Raw genomic sequence first — 16,641 nt, 5'->3', positions numbered from 1 at the left:
TTAGAATCATCTAAAAGAAGAGTTAATAGAACAAACAGTGCACATTTGCAAAGTTGATATAATGCGTTATGCACAAGATAGACTAAAAATAGAGCTTTTGTCTTTATTTTTACAAAGCTTAAGAAAGTTAAGAAATAATTTAGCATTTTGTGATGACATTTACTGTTTTGCCAATTGTTTATTACTTTATTATATATCCATTGTTCACATAGTTAGTATTTATGAACTGTATGTTAAGTACTCTGTGAAGCATTACATGTAAAATGGTGAACTGTATTTTGGGAGGCAGTTCTCCATTGTGTTTTTGCATGTCTCATATCATTGTTTGTTCTAGACTGTCATTTCAAGGATATAGATTGATTGTTTAGCAAATAGCCTTGTAAAGTAGACATACTTTGGGCACAGGAAAGATTTTTTTCCCTGACCGTGATAATAAAGATGTCTTCTTCAGAGGCAAAAGTTGGGAAGATTTTCTAGCAGTTTCTTTAGAACACTGGAGTTTTCTAACTTGCTTTTATAGTGGGAATATGACTCAAGTGAGAAAGTAGCCTCAATTCTGGATTTACATGTATGGGCTTCCTCTTTTGATATGGTTTTGCAGTTTCCTGTTGTCTTGGTAGCTCTCTCTGATGTCCTCAAATATTGTTTTTATATTTTATACATCTTTTCTAATTCTCAGTGTGAATCATTTGCTTAATAACTAAATCATTTTATTCAAGTATTTATTGAATGGCAAATATGTGCAAGGTGCTAGAGGTATAGAAGAGTACAAAGCAGAAGAAATTCTCTGTTCTCATGGAGGTTATCTTCTAGGGGCAGATGGTATGAAATAAACATACACCTAAAATACATAGCATCTCAAAATGTGCACTGGGCATAATGCAGGAAAGGATAGAGTGAGTGCTGGCATATTGAGAACTGTTTTAAGTAAAGTAGTGTAGGGAGAGCATCTTTGATAAGGTGACATCTGAAGAGAGACCTGAAGAGAGATAGCGATAAAGATACTGAGGCAGAGGGAACAGAAAGTATAAAGACCCTGTAGCAAGAATGAATGTCGAAACAGCAGTGTGGCTGGCGTGGAAATGTGGCTGGCTGTTCTCTTGAGTTTGAGAATGCTGTATAAATTGAATTTTATTGGGACTAGGTTGGGAAGCCCTTTGGAGTGTTTTGAGTGGAGGAGAGAGATGATCTGCTTAGCACTCCTGTCACTCCTGTTAAAGCTGATATTTTAGCACCTGGAATACACCCTGAGTGATGAGGTTGGATGCAGAGAGACCGTTGAGGTCACTGAGAAGTTTTCAGTATCCCAGACAAGAGGGAAATAGTCTTTCAGGTCAGGGTGGTAGCAGTACAAGTAGAAAGAATTGACCAGATTTTAGATATTATTTTGAAGGTACAGGTAACCCAATTTGCTAAACATTTGGGTTTGGGGATATGAGAAAGGATTTGAGAATGACACTGAAGTTTTTGGTTGACTGATTGGACAGATGGCATTGCCATTGACTGACACTGCGAAGTCTGCTAAAGGATTTAATTTGGGGTAGGATGGGAAGAAGATTAGGAATTTGTTCTTGGCCCCCATTAAGTTTTATATACTTATTACCCTAAGAGGAGATGACAAGTATGTGTTGTATAGTGCTATGGATGAAATAATGTGTTTTGCTGCAGAACGATGGAAACGTACAGTGTTGTAGGTAGTGTGGTCAGGGGATGCTCCTTTGCAGAGGCAGTACCTCAAACTGAGAACAGCAGTATTAGAAAAAGTGTTGCAGAGAGCCAGTGAAAGAGCATGGCAGACAGAGGGAACCGTGAGTAAAAGGCCTGGGAGTTGGGGGAAACTAGGCCCTTTGGGGAACTGACCTGTGTGTGACTATTTTGTAGTGCTGTGTGGCTACACAGCAATTTTTTATTAAATAAAGTGATAAAGCTAGAATTAAGCTGGAATGTCTTTTTTCCAGTAGGGTTGTTTCCGTTTGTAGACTATTTTTTACACGAACCTGTGTTTTTAATTCCCTTGGGTAATATGTAAGTATGGAATTTCTTGGATCAACGTGTAAATGAATCCATAAGTGTTGTAAGAAACTTACCATTGTAAAAAACTTGCTATATTGTTTTCTGGGTGGCTGTCATTTTGTATTGATAAAAGGCATGTATGAGAATCCCTCTCATTTCTTATCCTCTCCAGCACTTCATATTGTCAGTCTTTTTGGTTTGAATCTAGTAGATATATAGTGATAGTTTACTGTGGTTTTAGTTTGTATCTTCTTAATAAGTAGTGATATTGAGTATCTTTTCATGTACTTTTAAAATTTTTCTTAAAATATCTGTTTAGCTCTTTTGCCCATTTGAAAAACTTGGGTTGTTTGACTTTTGGTTATTGAGATGTGTGAGATTTTTATATATTCTGGATATGAGTTCTTTATTGGGAAAACAACATAATTTGCAAATACAGGCAGTCTCTGAGTTACAAACATCTGCCATGTACAACTCACACTTAACAAACGGAGGCTATTACAGTAAGTCCATAAGTTCCAGACATCTGACTGACACATGACTTGCACTTACGAATACAAGCTATATTATAGGTAATAAGGTAAATGTACCTTTTCCAACTTATGTACAGATTCAACTCAAGAACAAACCTACAGAACCTATCTTATTCGTAACCTGGGGACTGCCTGTATTTCTTCCCAGACTGTGGTTTGTTTTTTTGTTCTCTCAGTAGTATATTAATTTTGCATAAGTCTAATTTATCAGTGTTTTTACATGTGGTTGTTCTTTATGGCCTATTTTAAAAATATTTTCCTGAGCTGAGAGGAAAGGTTTTTTTCTTTGAAGTATTATAGATTTTTATCCTTTATGTTTGCATATGATATAAAGTAAGGGTCAAGGTTCATTTGGACACCCATTTTTTCATTATTTGTTGTAAGTAATGTTCTTTCTCTGTTATTTATCTTGACGTGTTTGTCTAATGTCAGTTGATCATCTGTTGATTTTTTTCTTTTATTTGTGTGGGCTTATTTCAATATCATTATGCCTTTTACTCTCTCATTTTCTTGCTGTTTGGCATTTGATTGGACATCTAATATATTACTTAGTAGAAGTAGTTGGAAAGGACGTGCTCGCCTCATTCCTAATCTTAGGTCAAGTGTATGCAGTCTTTCATCATAAAATACAATGTTAGTTGTAGGTTTTTTATAGATGCCTTTTATTTGGTTGAGGATGATCCTTGCTATTTCTAGTTTGCTGAGAATTTTTTTATAATGAATAGATTTGAATTTTGTTAAATACTTTTTCTACATCTTTTGAGATGATTATATGGCTTTTCTTTTTTAGTCTGCTAATATGGGGAATTATGTACTTGGATTTTTTTTTTAATTGATTAATGGTCTGTCTGTACATTCCTGGGATAAAACCAGCTTGGTGATGATGTTTTATTTTTTTTTAATTAAATGATAGCTGTGTACATTAATGCAACCATGGGGTAGGTACAGTGTGGTGTTTTCATATACAATTTGAAATATTTTCATCAAACTGGTTAACATAGCCTTTATGTCATTTTCTTAGTTATTGTGTTAATACAATTATATTCTACTCTTAGAAAGATTCACTTATACCCTTGTAAGATAAAACATAGAAGTGATCCCTCGAAGTGATCCCTCCAATCACCCTCCCTCCCCCCATCCTCCTTTCCACTCCCCCCTCCCCATATTCTTAGGCTTTAATTGGGCTATAGCTTTCATATGAAAGCTATAAATCAGTTTCATAATAGGGCTGTGTACATTGGATACTTTTTCTTCCATTCTTGTGATACTTTGCTAAGAAGAACATTTTCCAGCTCCGTCCATGTAAACATGAAGGAGGTAAAGTCTCTGTCTTTCTTTATGGCTGCATAGTATTCCGTGGTGTACATATACCACAGTTTATCGATCCATTCGTGGATTGATGGACACTTGGGCTTCTTCCATGACCTGGCAATTATGAATTGGGCTGCAATAAACATTCTGATACAAATATTTTTGTTGTAATGTGGTTTTTGGTCTTCTGGATATGTACCTAATAAAGGAATTGCAGGATCAAATGAACACTCAGAGAACTAAAAATAGACCTGCCATTTGAGTTTTTTGTTTTAATATGTTGCTGGATTTTCTTTGACATATATTTGAAGTGCATTGTTTCTATATTCATGAGGGTTATTTGCCTATAGTTTTCTTTCTTCTGATATATTTTCTGTTTTTTTTCTTTTTAATCATGATATTGTTGGCCCATGAATTTAGTATTCCCTCTGCTGAAATTTGGTAAAAGATTGTGTAAAATTGATAGTAATTCTTTCATAAATGATTGATAGAATTAATCTGTGAAGTCATCTAGGTCTGCGGTTTTGTTTGTAGGAAGCTTTGTAACTTATAAATTTAATTTCTACAATAGATACAAGACTATTTAGGTTGCCTGTTCTTAAATGACCTTTAGTAGTTTATGTCATTCAAAGAATCTGCCTTTTTCATGTAAGTCGTCAAATTTATAGGCATAAAGTTGTTCAGAAGAATCATTTACTATTTTTCATATTGTCTAGTTCTATTGATCTATAGTCATGACTCTTTTTTTAATGCAAATTTGTGTTTCCTCTCTTTGCCTCCCTCTACACTCCCACACTCTCTTCCTCCTTCCTCTCCTTAATTCATCTCCATAGAAGAATCAAAGAATTAGCATTTGGTTTCATCAGTTTTCTATGTTGTTTTGTTGGGTTTTATAATTTGATTTTTTTTCTCTTGTTTTACTTATTTTCTTTTTCTTTGACTTATTTTGGGTTTAATTTGTTCTTTATGACTAGTTTCTTAGTTTTTTATTTATTTTTATTTTATTTTATTTTTTTTTTGAGACAGAGTCTCACTCTGTCATGCTGGAAGAGTGCCATGGTGTCACAGCTTATAGCAACCTCAAACTCTTGGGCTCAAGTGATCCTCTTGCCTCAGCCTCCCAAGTAGCTGGGGCTACAGGTGCCCACCACATCGCCCATGTATTTTTAGAGGTGAGATCTTGCTCTTGCTCAGGCTGGTCTGTAACCTGTGAGCTCAGGCAATCCACCTGCCTGGGCCTCCCAGAGTTCTCGGATTACAGGTGAGAGCCACTATACCCTGCCATCTTCACTGGCTTCTTAATGTGGAAACCATGGCCACTGATTTGAAATCTTTTTTCATTAGATAAGCATTTAATGTTATAAATTTCCCTAAAGCACTATTTTAACTGTATTCAATACATTTTGATATGTTGCATTATCATTTTTATCCTGTTAAAAATTTTTTCTAATTTGCTTGGTGACTTCTTTTTGACCTACAGTTACTAAGAAGTTTCCAAATATTTAGTGTTTTTTCTTATGTATCTTAAATTAATTTTTCATTTTGTTGTGAGCAGAGGTCACACTTTGTATGATTTGTCATTTGCAATTTATTGAGATTTCCTTTGCAGTCTGAGGCAGTCATATTTTGGTGTGCTTGAAAAGAATGTGTTTCCCCAGGCCAATATCATAAAGAGTTTTTCCCACATTTTCTTCTAGAATTTTTATTGTTTCATGTCTTAAATTTAAATATTTTATTCAGCGAGAGTCAATTTTTGTAAGTGATGCAAAATATAGGTCCAGACCCTCTTGGGAATTGTAGCAACACTAAAATAAATGAATGGAACATGATCAAGCTAAAAAGTTTCTGCACAGCTAAGGGTACACCAACTAAAGCTAACACACAACCTTCAGAATGGGAGAAGGTATTTGCATGCTAGGAATCTGACAAAGGGCTGATGACTAAAATCTGCAGAGAATTCAACTTAATAAGAAAAGAGTCGGCTCGGCGCCTGTGGCTCAAGCGGCTAAGGTGCCAGCCATATACACCTAAGGTGGCGGGTTTGAATCCAGCCCGGACCCACCAAACAACAATGACGGCTGCAACCAAAAAATAGCCGGGCGTTGTGGCTGGCGCCTGTGGTCCCAGCTACTTGGGAGGCGGAGGCAGGAGACTTGCTTGAGCCCAGGAGTTGGAGGTTGCTGTGAGCTGTGAAGCCACAGCACTCTACCCAGGGGGACAGCTTGAGGCTCTGTCTCAAAAAAAAGAAAAGAATCAACAATCCCGTTCATGAGTGGGCAAGACACATGAACAGAATCTTCTCTGAAGAAGACAGAAGATGAATGACCAACAAACAGTGAAGAAATGCTCATTGTCCCTAACCACCAGTGAAACGCAAATGAAAACCACCCTGAGATATTACCTAACCCCAGTGAGATTAATGCACATCACAGAGTCCCAAAGCTGTAGGTGGTGGCATGGATGTGGAGCGAGGGTAACACTTTTATAATGCTGGTGGGATTGCAAATTATAAATACAGCCTTTATGGAAAGAAGCATGGACAATCCTCAAAAAACTAAAAGTAAACCTTCCATTTGATCCCATAATCCCATTACTAAATACCTACTCAGAAGAAAAACAATTATTTTATCACAAGGACATTTATACTAGAATGTTCATTGCAGCTCAGTTCACAATCACCAAGTGCCTATCAACCCATGAATAGATTAATAAACCGTGGTAAATGTACACCATAGAATGCTATTCAGCCATAAAAAAGTGGAGACTTTACACTTTTTGTGTTAACCTGGATATAGTTAAAGAACTTTCTTCTTAGTAGAGTATTGTAGGAATGGAAAAGCAAGTACCCACTGTGTGTAATACTAATATGAAGCCGATAGATAAACAGCTACAGCCAGTGGTTCTCAACCTTCCTAATGCCGTGACCCTTTAATACAGTTCCTCATGTTGTGGTGACCCCCAACCAAACGATGGAGACTTTACATCTTTTGTGGTAACCTGGATGTAGTTAAAGAACTTTCTTCTTAGTTAAGTATCATAAGAATGGAAAAGCAAGTACCTACTAACTATGTGTAATACTAATATGAAGCCAGTAGATAAACAAGACAGCCAGTGGTTCTCAACCTTCTTAATGCTGCGACCCTTTAATACAGTTCCTCATGTTGTGGTGACCACCAACCATAAATTTGTTAAATATTAAATTACCTTAATTACAAAAATAATTTTATGGTTGGGGGTCACAACATGAGGAACTGTATTAAAGGGTCACGGCATAAGGAAGGTTGAGAACTACTGAATTACATTCCCACACAAGTGAAAAACACAGTTAAATTCAAGGGGGTAAGGGTGACTGAGGGATACAGTGGTTTGGCAATTAATACTTTTTCCTCAATTTACTTATCCCTTGGCAACTTGCATTCAGATATACTTGCTATATCTGTTCTTACATTCTCAGAAAACCGTTATAGAAGTGGTTATATTGATTTTGATAAACTTCGTGTTGTTTTCATTGTATTTGAAGCATATATTTTGATGTAGGGTACTTACTGTATGATAGTTATTCCGTTTGTTCATCCCTAGAGTTTTTATGGACCGTATTTGTGGCAGTGTTTATTATACTCTTGGGTTTTGTTATTTTCATGCCACTGAAAGATTGCCAGTAGGAATTATTTATGGTGAGGACTGATTAAAATAAAAGGAAACAAATAATTTTCTATTTTGCTTATCTTTTTTTCTTAGTTGGGTTCAGGATCATTAACTTTTATTACGTCCACATTATAAAGTATTTTCTTGTTGCTTGTTAAACACTGTCTAACAGTCATTTATTTTACATGCTAGTGGTTATCAGCAGATCTTGAAAGTTAAATGACTGGTAGAGGCGCGTATACGTGTCTCAGGGCATGGTTTCTCTGAGACTGCTATGCTTAATTCTCTGTAGTATTGAGAAGACATAGATTTAAATTCTAGGTCCTTGTGGTGGTTATTTAACTTGTGCTGACCTCGGTTTTCTTATTTGAGAGACCCATTGTGCAGAATTACAAAATTAAATGAGGCTGTATACATAAAGTACGCCGCATGTAAGTATTCACAAAATGGTGATTCTTAATTATTATGTTTCAACTTATTTCATTATCCCATTATTTTTAATCTCCCTGTAAATTTACATATAAGTATAGCTTTCTCTTAAGAGGATTCATTTTCAGAAATCAGTAATTTAGTAGCTTTATAATTTAAATTTTATGTTCTTTTGAAGATAACATTAATTGGCTTATAGTAAAAGATATCTGTATATAGATAGAAAGCAAAAAGTAAGCAGGAAAACAGTATAAAGAAAGGAGATAATTAAGGCAGATATAGTTATCAAAGTTTCATTTTTAAATTAATTTTTAACTTTTTGGTAGCCAAGGAAAGAAGGATAATATGATGGCTTACTGTTAGTACTGTATAATAAAAGAAAGCATACTAGTTTGTTAGCATACTTAACATTTACCCCTAAATGTTATAAGAGAAGTGTATTTCTTTATAAAGGGACACTCGCAATGTAATTGATAATGGGAGTTGCCTTATAATTTAGATGTCTAAGGGGATGAGAAATTATACTCCTGTCTCATATTATATTCTTAAATTGCTTACATTTTAAAGAGCCTTCATATCTTTTTTCACTCATCTTTTTCCTATATAATGTCATGTTGAATGTAATACGTAGTAGACCTCCCCCAAAAGCATGGAATCAGAGAGGAGGGAACTATTAATTTTGAAAAGACATGTTTTAGTAGCTCTTAACAAGGAGGTGAAGATGAAGTTGAGCCACAGAGAAGTTTGTCTTTGTGTGTATATGTGAGTATATTTGCCCACGTAGGGGGAAAAGTGTGGGTAAAAACAAGGAAATATGAGAGTTACATGTGATCACATAGAGGAACGTGGCATATGCAGGCTTAGGAAGAGCAGAGGTTGTAGGACCTTGAATACTATTAAGAAATGGATCTTTCTTTAAAAAGTCACAGGTTTTTTGTCTGTTTTTGGTATACCTGAGACATCTCTGTTTTAGAGCGAGAGCTCTGGTGGGGAAGTAATTGATAAATGGTATAAAAGAGATGTTCCATTTTACAGTTTAAAAAGTCTCTGACTAGTGTGTCTTGCTATCTCTGATTTTCTTCTCTAGTCTCATTTTTTACAGACTATTGTTATGTTATGTTAGAGTAGGGTAGTAACCAACTAGTGTTTTTTCTCTACTCTAATTGTTCTAATACAGTTAACATGCTGTTTTCTTTCAGGAAAAAATTTAATTGGGCTCCTTACTCCTCCCTTATAAGGGAATAAATTGTCATGCATTTTGATTTTTTTTTTCAGAATCTCTTCATAATCTCTTTATTTCTCTTTATATTTCTCTTTATATTTTAAAAATATTTCTCTATATTTTTCTTTTCTGCTGGTTTAGCCAGAATTTCCACTATTCTCTATGTCTTTTTGGTTTTTCTTACCAAAGGTCCTTTTCTGTTTTCAAATGCATCATAACATCTTCCCAAGTCTTCCAGATCCAGTGTAGATCTTCTCTTTTTACAAAGAAGTATTTGATTCAACTGCCACTTCTATTTCTGAACTGTTGCTTAATACATTTTAGCAAATGCCTGTTCTGTAACTGCTACATATTCTTTCTGTTGGACAGTTGGATGATTAGCTTCAAAACAACATTATTGATAAAAATATAATGTAAGCCAGGGCTAGGGGTAGTGGCTTATACTTGTAAGCCCAGCATTTTGGGAGGCAGAGGCAGGAAGATCACTTGAGGCCAGGAGTTTGAGACCAGCCTGGGCAACATAATAGAACCCTGTCTTTACACAATATTTTCTTTTTAAAATTTAGTTGGTTATGGTGTTATGTGCCTGTATTCCTACCTATTTGGGAGGAAGACTTGACCAGGAATTTGAGGCTATACTAAACTATGATTGTGCCACTGTGCTCCAGCCTGGGCAACAGAGTGAAACACTGTGTTCAAAAATGAGTAAATTATAAATAAGTAAAATGATCCAGAAATAATTTTAAATTTTTTGGTAGCCATATTTAAAAAGTAAGAAGAAATAGTTGAAATTAAGCTTAATAATATATTTTATTAAATCCAGTATATCTGTTAGTTTGGTGGTTAGCTGATGTTTTAATGGTTACCTACTTTAAATGTTAGGATAGACAAGTATTTCATTACTACAGATATAACCACATTCACCGTCTTAACTTCACCATTTCTAACTCTTGACCTACTAATTAGTTTTCCATCTTTATTATGTTGTCATTTTGAGAACATTATATAAATTGAATCACATTGTATGTGATCTTGTCAGATTGATATTCTTCATCCGAAAGAATGTCTGTGATATCTGTCCAGATTGTGATGTTTATCAATAATTTTTTTCCTTTTATTGCTTAGTAGTATTCCATAGTATGGATTTATTATAGTTTATTACTGAGGGATATTTAGCTGTTTTCAGTTTGTGACTATTACAAATAAAGCTGGTATTAACAATTGTGTAAAGGTTTGGTATGGAGATAAGTCTTCATCTTCCTGGGTAATTTCCCAGTAATGCAGTTGGTGCACAATATCCTAAAGGTATGCTTAGTTTCGTAACAAACTGCCAAACTGTCTTCCAGAGTGGCTGTACCATTTTACTCCCCACAAGCAGTGTATGCCAGATTTAATTTCTCTGCATCCATACCAGCACTTGGTATTATCACAGTGTTTTATTTTAGCTTTTCTGACAGCTGTGAAGGGATATCTCTTTGTGCCATTCATAAGTCATCTTTGGTCAAATGTCTTTTCATGTCTTCTGCCTGTTCTCTGATTGGATTGTTTGCTTTTTTACTGTGGACTTTTTAGAGTGCTTTATATAGTCTAGATATGAGTCCTTTGTCAGGTATGTGATTTGAAGATATTTTCTCCCAGTCTCTAGCTTATCTTTCAACCTATTAATGTGGTCTTTCCCAGAGCAAAAGTTTTAATTTTTGTTAGAGCCCAATTTATTAATTTTATCTTGACTGGATCTTGTTTTTATTATTACACCTAAGAACTTTTTGGACAAGTTCTAGGTCCTGAAGATATTCTTCTATGTATTCTCTAAAAATTTTATAGTCTTATATTTTAGATTTAAACTGTGATGAGTTTTGAGTTAAATTTTGTCTAATGTATGAAATTTAGTTGTCAGTTAATGTGTATTTTGACTATTGATATCCAGTTGCTCTAGCATCATTTGCTTAAAAGACTGTTCTTTCTCCATTGAATTGTCTTTTGCACCTTTCTTTAAAATCAGTTGGCTATACTTGTTTAGGGCTTTTTTCTGGATTCTCTCTTCTGTTTCGTGATTTATATGTCTACCAAACCACCAGTATCACATAGTGTTGAATTACTGTGGCTATAATGAATCTTGAAATCATTGAGTGATTATTCCTAGCTTACTTTTCTGTATTCAAAAAAAATTTTCAAGCTATTCTAATTTCTTTGACTTTCATATAAATTTTAGAATTATCTCATTTTTGTTTACAAAAATATTGCTGGGATTTTAAAGGAATTGTATTAAACTGATACATCAATTTGGAGAGAGTTGATACCTTTACAATCTTGCTGAATCTTCTAGTCCATGAACATGGTATGTCTCTATATTTAAATCTTTTGATTTCTTTCATCAGTGTTTTGTTGTGTTCAGAATGTTAGTCTTGTACATAGTTTGTTAAATTTACATAGCCAATCATGTTTAATGAGTGTAAATGGTATATTTTTAAATTTTGGTTTCTACATCTTTGTTACTAATATGTAGTATAGAGAAATACAATTACTTCTGTATGTTGATCTTATATCCTGTGACATGGCTGAACTCACAATGGCTCCAGGGATCTTTTTATACATTTCTTGGGATTTCTAATATAGGCGTTCATGTCATATGCAAATAGTGACAGTTGTATTCCTTCCTTTCAGTTATTTATAACGTTGATTTCCTTTGTTTCCCTTACTATTCTTCATAGAACATTCAGTAGCAAGATGAACAGCAGTAGTTGTGCAACTGTCAGTACTGTCTAAATTTTTCATCACTCCAGCCAAAGCTCTTTAAAATACCCATTTTGAAGCACCTCCCTGTTTTTCCCTCCCTCTGCTCTGGTAATCTTTAATATATGTTCTCACTTCATAAACTTGGCCTATTTTAGATATTTAAAGTACATGGAATTATATAAAACTTGTCTTTTTGTTTCTAACTTATTTAACTTACAGTGTTCTTAGGATTCATCCATGTTGTTGAATGTATCAAAACTTCATTCCTTTTTATAGCTGAATAATAATATTCCATTTTATAGAATACATTATTAAAAGTTATATAACTTTTTAAAAATTAATTCTATAGTTTTGGCTTTCTGTTCATACTGATCCTATTATTTTGTTCAAATTAATTTATGATGATTTTCTTATAAGCTTTCATGTCTTTTTTGCCTATTGTTCAAAAACCATAAACATACTTTACTTTGAAAAAATTAAAAGTATTTTATAAATATAACGTTCTTTTGAGTAAAAGGAAGCTAACAAAATACAGAATTTTTTCTGCCTGTTCAAATATGCAGTTGGAACTGTATTGTAATTTTTTCATTTCAGCTATTTGATTTCAGAATTTTTATTTTGTTCTTTTTAAATTATCTTTGTTGACAATGTGTATTTGTTGAAATATTTGTCTTTTTATTTCCATTCATTTTTTGTCCCTGATATCCTTTAATCTTAGAGCTATTGAAGACAGGTGATTTAAAGTCTTTGTCTAGTAAGTGTAAGTAATACCTGGCTTTCTCATGGATAGTCTGTTTTTTTTCCGTTGGATGGATCATAATTGATTCTTTGTGTGTCTGATAATTTTTGTTTGAAATTGTACATTTCGAGTATTATACAGTATTTTGTGGAAACTCTGGAAATCAGATTTTACTTTTCCTCTTTTTGATTGTTGTAGGTTTATTGTTGATTGATCATTCAGTGATTTTTGTAAACTAAACCACCTGTATTCTATACATTTGTATTCTGTAGTGTTTGTAACCATTGAAGTCTGTTATGTTAGTTTGGTGGTGGGCTGCTATTTTGATATAGAGTGGCCTTAAATAGCTGTATCCAAAAAAAAAAAGGAATAAAATAAGGAAAAACAGTCTATTTGCAGAGTGGCTTTGTATTGAGGCGTTTGGTCAATGCTTGGCCAAGCTGTTTATAACCCTGCATTAACCTTCAATTAATATTTGTGAGGAGCCTGAAGGCGCACTGGAGGGGAAAGCTTAGGATACTGGGGCTTTTCTGAGGATGTAACCTGCCCTGGTCCTGCATATGGCTTTCTTGATTTTCTCATATAAACGTAGATGGGAGGTTTTTTTGTTTTTTTGTTTGTTTTTGCAGTTTTGGGCCAGGCTGGTTTGAACTCACCACCTCTAGTATATGGGGCCGGCACCCTACTCTTTTGAGCCATAGGCCCCACCCCATAGATGGTTTTAACATCCGTGATGTTTAACACATATCTCCTTTCCCCACTTTTTTTTTTTTTTTTAACCCAGCTTCCAGGTCTGTCTCTTGCCACAGTCCGCTGCAGCCAAGACCTATGTCTTTAAATGCTTTGGGAAATGTGTCTGAGCCCTAGGAATACCCTGCATTGTATAAAACAAAGATATTTCTCTGCACCTGTCCTTGAGGGAGCTACTAGACAGATCGAGACCCACACTTACCGTTCTATAAGAATAATATTGGTATTGCTCTGTCTGGAACCAGCGATTCTCACTGCTCCTTTAGGATACCATCCTCATGGCTGTCAAGCCTGGGATGTAGGGGATCATTGATGGGTGATTAAGCCATCACAAACTCTCTACCGTAGCAGTAACTGCTTTTTTCAGCAAGTCTTTGTTGTGACCCCTTCTGCCCTGTCACTATCACCACATGAAGGAAACAGGCACAACATGGATAAAAAAAGTACAAACTTGCAAGAGGTGGGCTAACCTTAGGTGCAGGGTAGCCCCGAGCAACCTCCGCAATAGCTATTTATTGAGACTCTAACAGACTGGTGAGGGGAGATTTGGATAATGACTGTGCTTAGGGATTGCCACTGGCTTGGGCTCACTCTCCAGGACTAACACCTGTGGATGAGTTGCCCCAGGGTCCGCCCCTGAGCTGCAAATCATCTTGCTCAGAGGCTGTCTGGCTCTCAGCGTCCCCTACAAGTCTTTCTTTGACTATTTTACATTTTTAATTAGATTTCAGAGTTATCAAAAGTTGATTCTGATAGTTTTTACCAGCTTATTACTTGATTTTGGGTAGAGAGGGATATAGCCCTGGAGTAGTCCACTCTGACATTTTTTTTTTTTTTAATAATGTCACCTCTCACTGCTTTTTCAAAGGAAGATGTTGTAAGTTGATTTCATTTGAAACTTTTGATTTGAAATCAGACATTTCATGTTTTATGACTTAAGACTTAGAAACTAGAAGTGGAAATACATTTAAGCCTGATTTTAGGGAAAGTGTGCCTTCCTGCATCAAGAAAGTCGCTTGAGTTCTGTCTGCACTACCCTACATGTAATCCTACTCAGAAAATACTAGAAGAAAATGTAAAGCAACTGAGGAATATAAAAACAGGGATGAAGAAGCATCTTTGGGTTTGTAAATTACCTTCAGAGCACCAAAAAGAATTATATTGCAGTAAGAGCAATTCATTGCTGAAGGAGAAAAGAGTGTAGTAGAAAGCCTAGCTGACAACACAGGGACTCACCATGGAAGTGAAGCCTGTCTTGTAGCCTACTTCCTTCCTTCCTGTCTTCCATCTTGACATCTTCCTATTTCGTGTTAAATATTGAATAATTTACACATTGTTGGCAGTATGCTAGTGGTATAAGATACATTACTTAATAGGACAGGACTTATCCTTATACTTTAAGAGCTTATTGTAATATGGGACATGGCAAGAAATCTGTAATCAACTATGGTATCATATGTTTTAATTAGCTAAGTTTGTTATAGCATAATACCCATTATAGACTAGGTGGCTTAAGCAAATGACATTTAATTCTCATAGTTCTAGGCACTGCAAATCTTGTAATCTAGGGGCCAACAGATTTGGGTTTTGGCCAGGCCCCTTTTCTGGCTTTGCAGATGGCTGCCTTGCTGTTGTATCCTCACATGGTGGTGAGAAGAAACTCTGGTGTTCCTCCTTCTCCTTCTCCTCCTCTTTCTCCTCCTCCACTTCCTCCTCCTCCCTCTTCTTCCTTTCTTTGTAGGCGCAAATGAGGGGGCAGCACAGTGGAAGTCCTCATGAGTGCAGGGCCTGCCACTTGTCCAGGGGACCATGATTGGGGATGTATTTGACCTCCCAAGCCATCTGGGATGAGCTGCTTCTTAGCCACCATGTCTTCGCATTTATCTACCTTAAAGTTGGTAAAGCCCCACTTCTTGGAGACATGAACTACTGGCAGCCTGGCCCTGTGTGGGGTCTCAATTTCATGTTTCTTTTTCCAGAGTTTGGTGTGGATGGACATGACTTGACCATTATAAACCCTGGCCGCAGTGCCCTGGGGCTTTTCAAAGGCACTGTGCATACTCGTCTGGATCCTAGACTGGGGACAGCACAAGGTCTGACACATGAACATATATCAGAAAGGAGGGTCTCCAAAGTCCCTTAGAGCAACCCATACAGCAACAGGCTGCCTAACCTACCAACGAGGCTGCTGTTTGTGGCCATTACATCTCTTTCTCTTCTTATAAGTTCTTTGTAACTTGTTCTATCAGATAAACTCTAAATTTGATAACCTTTCCAAAGGTTACCAAAAGCAAAAGAATAATTTGCTGCTAATTAAAAATGCAATACAGACAGGATGTTTATATGGCTATATAAGCATCCTGTCTGTATTGCATTATTCCATCATAGGAGCTCTACCATCATGATTTTATCTAAACTAATTACCTCTCCAAACCTCCATGTCCTGATACCAATCGCATTGGGTGTCGGGGCTTCAAAAAAATAAATTTTGGGGACATAATCCATAATCTTATGTAATGATTGCTTTAGTGTGTATGGCCATAGTGGGAGTTCAGGGAAAGGCCATCTTTGTGGGTACTGGGAAGGGTTTCTGGATTATGTAGTCTCTAGCCTGATATTTTGGGATTTGAAGAAAGTTAAAAAATCCAAGGTTTGTGAGGGAACCCTACATCAGGCATAGGGAGTAACACAGATAAAGGCTTTTAGATGAAGAAAGAGATGGCTTTGTAGTTGGGGAATGTGAAGTAGAAGCTGAAAGTGGGGAGTTAATTTAGGCTTTCTGAGAAAGGTTACCAAATTTAGAGTTTATCCGATAGAACAAGTTACAAAGAAATTCAGCTGGTTGATAGTTGTCCAGTTTGATCTGATTAATGAATATTAAATTACTCCATATGATCCTCAGTAATAATCTAAGGTTTCAAATTTAGATATTTAAAGACTCACTCTCTACTTAAAATAAGATACTTAAATTGCTAGTATTTATAAAGCTTAGAGCTCTTAGAAGCAGTATATTTCCAAGTCAGCATTTTGTATTTTGAATATTTTATTCAGTAAATTTATATACTTTATGTATTTATTTACTTTGTATTAAATAAAGATTATTGCTATTAAAAAAGCTCAACTATGATATTTATTTTATATATATATTCACATAACACTCATTCTTGACTAGCAAGCACTGTTGTAGAGCACGGTGACAGTACAGTACATTTTCAGGTTTTTAGAAGAGGGTCTGAAGGAAATAGGACACTTTCATTCTGCAA

The 16,641-nt window shown here is 35.4% G+C and overlaps 1 protein-coding gene and 1 pseudogene across 1 annotated transcript in view; one reads left to right on the top strand and one right to left on the bottom strand.

Annotated features, from left to right (window-relative positions):
* Window positions 1-16,641, top strand: part of NBEA (neurobeachin) — a 719,303-nt gene that overhangs the window by 48,933 nt on the left and 653,729 nt on the right. The window lies entirely within an intron of this gene.
* On the bottom strand, window positions 15,500-15,614 carry LOC111728552 (annotated as a pseudogene).

This window comes from Otolemur garnettii, unplaced genomic scaffold, assembly GCF_000181295.1.
Source record: "Otolemur garnettii isolate 467f Iridium unplaced genomic scaffold, OtoGar3 scaffold00167, whole genome shotgun sequence".
In the NCBI taxonomy this organism is placed as follows: Eukaryota; Metazoa; Chordata; class Mammalia; order Primates; family Galagidae; genus Otolemur; species Otolemur garnettii.
Note: the sequence above shows the minus strand (reverse complement) of the source record. Positions and strands in the feature narration are given on the sequence as shown.